Source organism: Camellia sinensis, chromosome 13, assembly GCF_055761805.1.
Source record: "Camellia sinensis isolate YWXY chromosome 13, ASM5576180v1, whole genome shotgun sequence".
In the NCBI taxonomy this organism is placed as follows: Eukaryota; Viridiplantae; Streptophyta; class Magnoliopsida; order Ericales; family Theaceae; genus Camellia; species Camellia sinensis.
Genome location: NC_138973.1, coordinates 152,897,672 through 152,908,145, shown reverse-complemented (window position 1 = coordinate 152,908,145; position 10,474 = coordinate 152,897,672). Strand labels below are relative to the sequence as shown.

The window sequence follows — 10,474 nt, the reverse complement described above, 5'->3', positions numbered from 1 at the left end:
ACAAATTGTACTCTTATATATCTACCTATTCTATTATTTGGATCAGATATTGTAAATAGTTCATTAATTCATTGCAACTACTTGGACCCAGAGCAGAAAAACTTAAAAAGAGTCATTCCTATTGCACACTTATTGTAGTTAGAACAACAGGGGCTTGTGCAGTTTTGCACTGATGCAACAACTGTAGGGATGTTGCAATTACATAGAGTCAAACAAGAGTCCGAATCCGAAGGGCCTTTGGTTGTTGCAATCAAGGTTGTCGCCAGTGCTAACCCCGAATATTTCATCACTACAATACCTTTGATAGAACCCAATGCGACTCTCAACCCTTGAATCCGTGCCATTACTGCATTCGAGATTGCCATATATGATGTTTGTGATGACGCCGTACTCGGGAACCCGACTTTTTGATTGGTCAGCTGCTGACGACGTCCAAGTTTCGGTGATGACCGCGTGGCACGAAGGCTTTGGTCATTGTGAAGTCATCCAGAACCATAAGGCTATCTTGAATGAGATGACCGGGTCAGTTTGTACTAGATCAGGGTTGTTCAGGAGGTCCAACCCTAAGGCCTCTCCAGCTTGTCCATAGTTGTAATTGTTGAAATTTAATATCAAAACATAAAGTCAAAATATGCAATGAATTTAATTAGCATAAAATGTTTTGAATGGTTATTAAAATTGCAAAAGCAAAAAATATTAGGTGGGTCAAAAATTTCAGTTCGTTTGTGTGCTGGTTTAATGGCATGTGGTCATGTGGTAATTTTGTTTATATATTTCTAGAACGTGGTCACATACCCCCTTATTATTAAGTAGATATATAATCACATGATGTTCCCAAAATATTAGATAACTTTATCAAAAAAGTAGAATCTTAGTTGACAATATTGCTAAGCAAGGGTGCGGCGACCATAAGCATATCAATACTAACTTTTTGTTTTCAAAGGGAATGCATTCATCCCCAAATTCCACAGCTAGCGATAATTGGATTCTCAGAGAGTATAGCAAACCTATACACTTCGGAGATACGGTGCCAATGGCTAGCGGAGCTTTTTGATGGCACATTCAAGCTACCCAGCATTAAAGAGACAGAAAAAGATGTATTGGAGTGGGATAAATACATGAACCTGTACTCTGACAATACTACAGGACATCTTGCATTGGTGCCCTTCATATATGGTGCAATGATCAACTCTGCAAGGACATGGGATGGAACCCTAAGAGGAAGGAGGGATTCATTGCCGAATTGATAGACCTTACGGCCCAACGGATTATGCTCAACCTTAAAGCTAAAGCTCCAGGTGTGCTAAAAAAAGTGTTGGTGTGCTATGGGTGGCTTAATTATTTCATTTGGTTGGTTCAAGTCATTTGACTTTCTTTTCTTTCTTCCTTGTAAGAGGACTTCTTGTCCTCCCTTTGTATCTCCTTTTTCATTATTAATAAACACTTTTTGTTGCTGATCCATAAAAAAAAAAAAAAAACCAACCATGAATGAAGTTGGAGAACTGGAAATTATGTTCCTAGCAAACAAACTAGGATTCAAACAACCATGACCACAGCTGGATTTCGAAAATGTATACATCCAAACTGAACCAACACTTTCTTTCGGTTAAACCGGTGAGGCTTAATGTGTGTGTGTGTGTGTGAGAGAGAGAGAGAGAGAGAGAGAGATTTCCAAGACTATTAGAAGTATTCTCATTGTAACATTTGAAAACCAAAAAGTGGGCATCAATACATAAACAAGAAGTTTTCAATTTACATGTAGTTTCACTTTCTGGTGTTGAGAGAGAGAGAGAGAGAGAGAGAGAGAGAGAGATTTCCAAGGCTCTGGTAAAAGTATTCCCATTGTAACATTTGAAAACCAAAAAGTGGGCATCAGCCCACAGGAATAAATCATCAAATAGCATTACTCACCATTTTAGATAGGAACCAGGGATTACAAGTCATACTTAAAGGATGGATAATGACAAGCAATAGATTCCTGAATCCTGATTACACCCATCTCAAGCATTGATGCAGGATAGGTAAAAATTAGTAAATCAGTGACAATGGCAAAAACAAGACAAACAGGTAAAAATAGTAGGAAAAGCAACAACAAAAAGGTAGATTGTTTCAACTAATATAATATAGAGAAAGCCATGAACAAAAAACTACCAACCTCAGATCCCTTCAAGTCCTGATGCAGAAACCACCATGGACCATTTTTGGATGATATTCTGAACATGCAAGTGGAATAACAATTAATATCTATCAAAAAAAAGTAAAAAAAGAAAGCGCAAGAAAAGAGAGGACCAATAAATATACCATCCTAGTGAAAAATGCAAGAAAAAGGCAGCACAGTTCTTCAATAACATTGTCATCAAAATTGCACTAGAAAGCAGTAACAAAAATTTGAGCATGCCTTTAAACCACAAATATGTTCATGAAATTATTTATCGGAAAACCAACTCTAAACAACGTAACCAATGCCCTATCTCTCATATTACACCAGTTTTCAATTAAACTGAAATGGAGGTTCATGGTAAAAATAGAATAATCACGTCATAGACAAGAAAACACGAATTGCTAATAGAAATTTTTAAGAGACAACAGACATGTCATAATATCCTACAGTTTACCTGATATATCCTGCCAACGTACGCAGCCCCATAAAAAGAGCCAAGCCTGCCCACACACCATGAAGACCAAAAATTGAAGGAACATATAGCAGAAATGAAGAACATATTGCCCCTACCACCATCTGTAATTTATTTAAAAGTTGTTAATAGAGGCCATTGTACAATCTTCACAGCCAGCTAATAACATCTCACAGAAATTTAACTATATAACCTTACCATGGAACAAGCTGCATATGGGAAGTCTGAAACACCATAATGGAGACCATAAAAAATAAAAGCTAGAGCATTTACAGGTTGGCTGGCACTGACAAACTGTAACAATTTCAGGAAACGCCACACAAGAAAGATCTTAGCACTTAACCATTCAGATAAACTAACAAAAATTGATAGATAGGATGACATGGCGAGCAAACATACCAAAACCCCAGTTCTGACAACTCCTAAGACTTCAGCATCCTTAGTGAATAAGGTGGCTAAAGAACCAAAAGATAAACCCAAAATTGCAGCCAAGGAAACCTTGTGAGCAATCCTATCTGCAAAAACATGTGAATAAGATTTGAACCACTATCAAGAAATATTGCAACTCCAACACAAAGAGCCTAAACACCTAGTAAACCTAAAATCCATTTGGTCCTAAGTAGAAGAATGCCGAAGCATAATGGGGAGGCATACAGGAATGACTAACCTTTAACGCAAAGTTTGCAACCTCCCTCGAAGTTCTGTAATCACCTTTTGAATAAGAACTTGCAATCAATGCCTACATGAAACACAATTTTGATTTCAGAGAGGAAAAACACACACTAAACTCTGTAGATGCACAGTTTTTTTTCCTAGTGACAATTCTGGCAGTTTTGAGTGGAGTCAGCATCAACAAGCAACGTCCCATCCTAACTCAGATAATATGACCATAGAGATTGTAATGAGACCACAAGTCCAAACAAGTAGATATGTATTGGGAGAGCATATATCAAACATTCTTTACAAACAAAATTTTGTACCTGACCAGATGCCACCAATGCATCTGTGAGGAGAGATACAGCTAACCATACTTGTAAGCATGTTTAATGAGCAGCCATAGCTACCGTTCCTTGACGAGCAGCCATTGATGTCCCCCGTGTCATGGTCACAAGAACAGCAAGAGTTCTGCCGATAAGAAAACCACCTAGAGGATTGAAGAATGTGTAAAAAGCATCACAATCTAGGATTCTAGAAAGAACAGGACCACGAAGGGTGAAAAACAAACTATTTTATGTATGAAATCTAATGATTTCGTGTTTGTGTTGGGTCATTTTAAATATTGAAAAAACAGAGCCAATGAGGCACAAATTGACCATTGTGTTCTGCTTTTCAATGCAAAAATAAGTCAACCAGAACTCAACCATTTGTATGTTGCATATGGAGCCAATAAAGGGCACTCTTATTAAACTTGATCCTACAAGTGACTCTCTCTCCAAGGTGTCCTATAACACTGCCACTGAGTAAGGTATAAAAGTACATGCCATGCACTTGGAGTGATTAGTATTGACCGCACAGCACAATTGTTCTCCATACATAGCACCATGGTGGTGAAACCATCTTTCCCTCAAGATTTAAGAATCCCTTAGAAGTTGAGAAAAACTACCATCCATATAAAATAAATCATGAAAGTCATGATGTCCCAACATCATCAATCCAACACTCCAGAAATTTTTGCATATTTGGATAATTGTCTTATCACCAAGGATCATTCTTCAAGTACCAGAATGGTGCATGACTATCACTCAAGTCATATTGCCAACCAGTACCTGTCTTGTATACTAAAGAACAGCAGGAAAAAAGAATAGCGACTGCTAGAATAGTCGAGGGTGTTATTGATATTTTTGTTATTACGTTGAGGGTATTTTGGTCATCATGTAATATTGGACACCATAACTATATATATACTATTGGTATAGGGTTAATTAAAACTCTAAGCCAATTAGTTCAACTTCTCCTTCTCTCCTCTCTTCTCTCTCTTTCTCAAACCCTAACCCTAGTTTCACTCTCTTTACTTCAACTGTGACTAATGGACAACATATACCTAAAATTCTTTCTCCTCCTTCCAAGCTAATATACAGACATATTTAACACAAAAGTGGTCAACCAGTGCACAAGGCTCCCACGAAAGCACAATCTAGGGAGGGCAAAATGTACGCAACCTCGCTGTTATTTTTGGGAGATTGTTTCTGCGACTCAAACCTGTGCCACTGGGAAGTTAATGTACAATGCTCATGAGAACCTCAAGGTTTTTGGGTACAATACTAGCTCCTTAGGAAGCAACAGGCAAGGATATATGACCTTACAGACTCCATTTGAGTGTGCCTTCCAGCACTAGTCACATTAGAAAGGTTAGCTCCCACATGCAACAAAACAGTCTGTCCCAGTGTTCTGCCGCTAGATGAACTGCTAGAACTAATCCACCTTAGACAGGACTTATGGTCCTAATCCAGTGTAATATTAATATTCAAATTCCATACTCTCACAGAATTACAATAAAATGTCAGCGTAAATCACATCTGTCAGACGCATGACAATAGATTTTAACCACACCAGCAGCATCTTAAAATAAAGAAACACTTACCAGATTTTATATAACCTCCAAATTGCAGATCTCTCAACATTGGAGGCAATTACGCAGCTCTCTTATAAAGATGGCAGATCATTAAGAAGGTAACGATATATCTGAAACATAGAAAATCTAGCAGAGTCATTCTTCAGTGAAGCAGAAGAAAATTTTAAAATAGAATAAATACAGAAAATACATACTGAGAGATAACAATGGAAATGGCTGCTCCAGTCACTCCAAACTGAAAATAATACGTAAGTATGGGAAACAAAATATAGCAAAGAAATTACCAACACCTGCAAACAGAACAACTGCAAAAATTTACAAGAATTTACCCCATTTGATGGGACTTAAGGCTTCATTTGGTTTGGTTTAGCATAGATTACTAGCAGGGGGAAAAAAACATACAGGATTGACAAACTTAAACGACAAAGTTATGGTTTAATTTAATACTTCAAATTGCAAACATTATTCCACTGCTCACTGCTACCTAAATGTCAAAACATGGTGGTCGTACACAGTGCATAAGGCTCCCCCGCTGTCACTTACAATAGGGTCTGGGAGAATTAGTAGGTGGGCAACCTTCTAGACCTTTCGGCAACTTTTTTGTGAAGAGGTTGATTCTAATGACTCAAATCCACGCCATAGTGTAGGGAGCGAATAGCACTAGCCATCACTCCACGTCATAACCTCTAAAATGAATTTAATTTCATGATTTGAAACAATCATAAACTACTTCTACTACTGGAAACCAAATAGAGAAACTTAATTCAGTGCCCTAAAGCCATTCAAGTACACCACCAAAGCAACGAAGAATAGGACCGAAAAGGTCAAGTTTTCTTTCAAACATCAATTTCAGAAAATATACATATATATATATATATATATATTGGACATGCAATATAACATCATCACCTGTCTGAAATGACATTGACATTAACATTAACATTAACATTAACATAGTTATAAGATATGCTTCCAATACTATAATTTCGTCCCCATGCTTTTCTCTAGATGGATTTCTAGTTACATTTGGTTTGTACACAAATTTCCCATCCAATACCCAACTTTGAGGGAATATTAAAAATTGTCACAGAAAAATACTTCAAGGATCTAGATACTATGGTGTTCCAAGTCTAGATTCTCTATTTTATAGTTGAATGATTTCTTTCCATGTCATACCTTTTTGGAAACTGTTAATGTATCCATGCATGTACATTCCCTGAAGCCTAGCTAGGATGAGGTTACGGAACAAGTCCAACATTTACAAACATCGCATGCAACACCTTAGCTGACCCTACTTGAGTGGGATACAAGGTTTAGCTTGGTTTGGTTTGGTTTGGTACATGCAACACTTATAAACAAGTCCACATAACAAAAAATAAATCACCATTTAGCTCCACAACTAACAAGTGGTGGTCCACAGAAGTGCTGATCAGGTGGCCAATGACGATAGTAAGAATGCATTTTTGAAGTTTTATGATGATACCCATATTAAAAATAAAATATTAGCAACAAGAAAATAACCAAACTTTTGAAGCAGATAAAAGGTAAAGGAAGGCTTTAAAGACCTTGGAAAACAGCAAGCTATTGTCAATAAGAACTATGTCTCAAGAAATTCTTATTTAATGCCATGCACATGGAAGCATGCCAAATGAATTGGAGGATTTACATAATTTTACCTTTACAGGTTAAACCAAACACTTGCCTAGATACAGGAGTTTTTGTATCCTTAAAACCATGAAAAATGCCTTGAAGAGCCAAGGAAACTACAACTGCAGGAGCACCAAGGGCTCTAAGACAAAGAAATCACTGTTCTGGAACATGCATGGAGGAATCCTGTTAAAAAAATAATAATAAGACTTCACTAAAATAACAAAAAAAAAATCTTCATAAAAGTTCAGTCGTGTGCATGAAAACCACAGGGAGAATAGAGAATAGATATGAGAAGTCATGACGTGTCACTTGAAAAGAAAACATGAGAACTCTGAAAAACAATGTTCTTGAAAAAGAACAATTTGCCAAATATAAACCAGCACTGACCTCTGCATTGACCTAATGAACCACAATTCTACACCAATAGAGAGGACAACAAGTACATTTTACCTTGTCATAGTTCTGGGGATTGGTGCAAACCCCCAAATATTTGGAGACCATTTGCATAGAATGATTCAATCAGTACTACTACAGCCTGGCCCCTATTCTTCTTTACTTTCCTTTCTTACTTCAATAGTATTACTGAGTTGATCTAAGCATAGGAAAATAATGCATTTTGAAACTATTTAGCGTATGCTGTAGATAACACAACCCACAGCCAAGTCCAATACTGGAGGAGGGTTGCAGTAGCTAGACATTGCATAATAAAAAGCTGAATAGTAAAATGATCCCTTCCTCCCAAAAAGCTGGAAATTGAGGCTTTGTTGGCCATGCACACCCACTCGAATTACAATCTCAAGGTAGAGCATTCAACTAGATAGAGCTGAACGGAGAACCATTATTCATGAAGCCAACTCAAGCAGCACAGATCAAGGCTTTGTTGGGACGCGCGCACACACACAACTGTGAGAGAGGCCGGTCAACTGACACTGATATCTTAATAAAACTTGACAAATCTAGAACTTGCTGGCAATATTCCCAACAAGTTCAGAAACAGTCCAGATCCCAAAGACAAGGCTAAAGCCTCAAAGATGCCAATGGCGGCTGCTAAAACTAAAGCCATAGACACAGAGGATAGTTGCTGGTGTGTATTTATCATGGCAAAAGGTTTACCATTGCCGCTTTCCCTTTGACAATGCTCTCCTGTAAGAAATCTGACCCAAATTAGACATGAAAGTGACAAAGGAAACATAGTGTGGAACTAAAAGAGCAGCAACACTCCAAACATCACCTTAACTTTACCTGCGGCGGAAGTTCTGCTTGCAATATTTGAAATGTCTTCAGCCACAAAAGAAGTAGCAACACTGAGGAGAGGAATATTAAATAGCTTTGATATAACGTTAAAGATTGACATGGAAACACCAGCTGATGCCAACTGCACAGATCCTACAGATATAACACAAAGTCTACAGATATGAAAATTGTGATAACCACTCAATAAACACAAATAGATACACACATCCACACCCGCCCGCACACACACACACACAGAGCTAACACTCATGCTTGGTTACATATATTGAAGTCTGTAGACAGATAAACACATTTACTATATAGTATAACTGCCAATAATCAGGATCAACTTTCAAAATCTTGATCTATAGAAACATCTAATGAAGTCAGTCTAATAAACATCCAAGAGAACTTAAATTCATAAGTGTTGTTTCAATGCCAAAACTACTAAACTAATACATTTGAATTTACACGAATTTGTTGTCGAACAACAAAAACAGCTGATTTTTTGGCTGAACCAGAACCAGAACCAGAACCAGAACCAGAACCAGAACGGCCAAATAGTCATAATTTTAATTTGAATGATATATCACTTAGTGGTGTAGTATATCTATCAGCTTCTACATATGTGAAACATTCAATCTACCATGTTAACCTGAATGTAGAATGTGCATTATCGTCATGTATTGGCATGTAGTGACTGATTCAGTATCCTGACAAGTTGTATGTATTGATTCAAAATCTAGGCATAAAGTCAGCCCCAAAATAACTACAATCCATAGCCTCAAAATAACTTCAATCCATGGTGGTAACTTAGGTAGTGCCGTATATCTGTACCATAGTAACCCTACCTTAAATTGAAGGCTTTTCCACATCAATCCTCGCTGATAAGAACAATAGCTTGAAGTGGAATCGTACCCGTGTCTGTCCAACAATATGATGCAATCATGAATCAATTACTATTGCAAATAATTACTCTATAAGTTTATATGACCATCTACTTGGGAAAGCAATCATGCAAGTGCCCTTGTAAGACAAACCAACTCAACAGCTCTGAAATTCAAACAGCCATGCACACAATTAAATGAGTTTAGCGATTCATTATCTAATGGCAAAATGCATAAATGAAGGAATCACAAAAATCAAGAGCAAAATTAAGGGGTATTTAAGATGACTGAAATTGAATAAGTGAAGGAGCAATAATGTTCAAAGGCCAAGAGATAGAGAGGAAGAGACTGGTGATGATGATGCTCATATAATTGAAGCATGGTTGGTTTAAGTAAAGGAATGGCTACAAGACCACGTTCCACAACGCAGATACTAGGCAACCAAGAAAAATGCTCACAAAATGAGCATGTCCAAAATAAAGACACTGAGAATGATATGTTAAAACAAGGAAGTGGGTAAAAATGAATTAGACTTCATGTAGCCAATCCTAAATAGACAGGCCAGAGCAAGGCCTTGTTAAGTTGAGTAGAGAACAAAATCCCAAGTAGATTAAAAATCGACAGCAAGATCTGAAACCAAGCAGAATAAAGAAAATGATGTTAGTAGCACAAAACGCTTGCAAAACATGCAGTTAGTTCAACGGCTCCCCAAGTGTTTCTCAATGTTCTGTGACCTTTACCCACATCATAAGGGACAACTTTTACAATATGCTTTGGAATTTGGTTACAATGGGTATTTTGCAGCCGTGTTGGTTTTGTCTATTCCATACTTGTATTTGAGGTTTTGCCTCCTACCGCTTGTGCTCATTGATTCTCCTAATATAATGCAATACAAATAATAACAAAAAGAAAACTAACAGGAAAATTTAAATTATCTCCACAACCATCAAAAACAGGAGTAGCGAATTAAACATCAAATACACTCCTTACCCAATCTACCAATATAGGCTGTCTCCATCAGTTGTGCCAATGGCTCAATAGCCTGTCCAGCAATTGCAGGCAAAGAAAGCATTATAAGCTCTTGTTTGACATTCTGAACATGCGGTTGACAACTAGGATTCTCAGTGAACACACTGTAAACAAAGTTAGAATATGGATTACTAGTATCTAAGAATCAAAATTTGATAGAACCACTCCCTATCCAAAGTAAAACACAAAATGACGGAAACATTCTAATACAATTAATCAAACATGTTGCGCAATGCATAGTCCCATAAATGAAAACTAACATGACGGGTCAAAGGTCTTACTCGATTGAACTCGTTAGACAATGTTCTTCCACAGTAGAACTCTCATCCACATAAGAAGAAGAATGCACACCACAATCTGAACTCAATTGATTACTGACCACAGAAAAATTGTGCTTTCTTTGACGAGCCAATCTTGAGGGAAACGACATTGTCTCATGGTTTGTGGCTAGACTGCAGTGCCGAAAAACA

At 37.3% G+C, this 10,474-nt stretch overlaps 1 long non-coding RNA gene and 1 other non-coding gene across 2 annotated transcripts; both read right to left on the bottom strand.

The window, feature by feature from the left end:
- Window positions 1-95: 95 nt before the first annotated feature.
- LOC114300975 (protein DETOXIFICATION 45, chloroplastic) lies at window positions 96-7,356 on the bottom strand. Its single transcript, XR_014347947.1, has 11 exons — window positions 7,306-7,356; window positions 6,882-7,038; window positions 5,400-5,495; window positions 5,215-5,315; window positions 3,614-3,777; window positions 3,297-3,372; window positions 3,033-3,148; window positions 2,832-2,927; window positions 2,616-2,737; window positions 2,156-2,213; window positions 96-505 (listed from the first exon to the last, which is right to left on the bottom strand). It is a non-coding gene; the product is annotated as a protein DETOXIFICATION 45, chloroplastic (transcript).
- A 751-nt stretch (window positions 7,357-8,107) lies between these two features.
- On the bottom strand, window positions 8,108-10,421 carry LOC145806504 (uncharacterized). The gene is made up of 4 exons (XR_014349794.1): window positions 10,286-10,421; window positions 9,966-10,017; window positions 8,940-9,012; window positions 8,108-8,241 (listed from the first exon to the last, which is right to left on the bottom strand). It is a non-coding gene; the product is annotated as an uncharacterized LOC145806504 (long non-coding RNA).
- Between the last annotated feature and the right edge of the window lie 53 nt (window positions 10,422-10,474).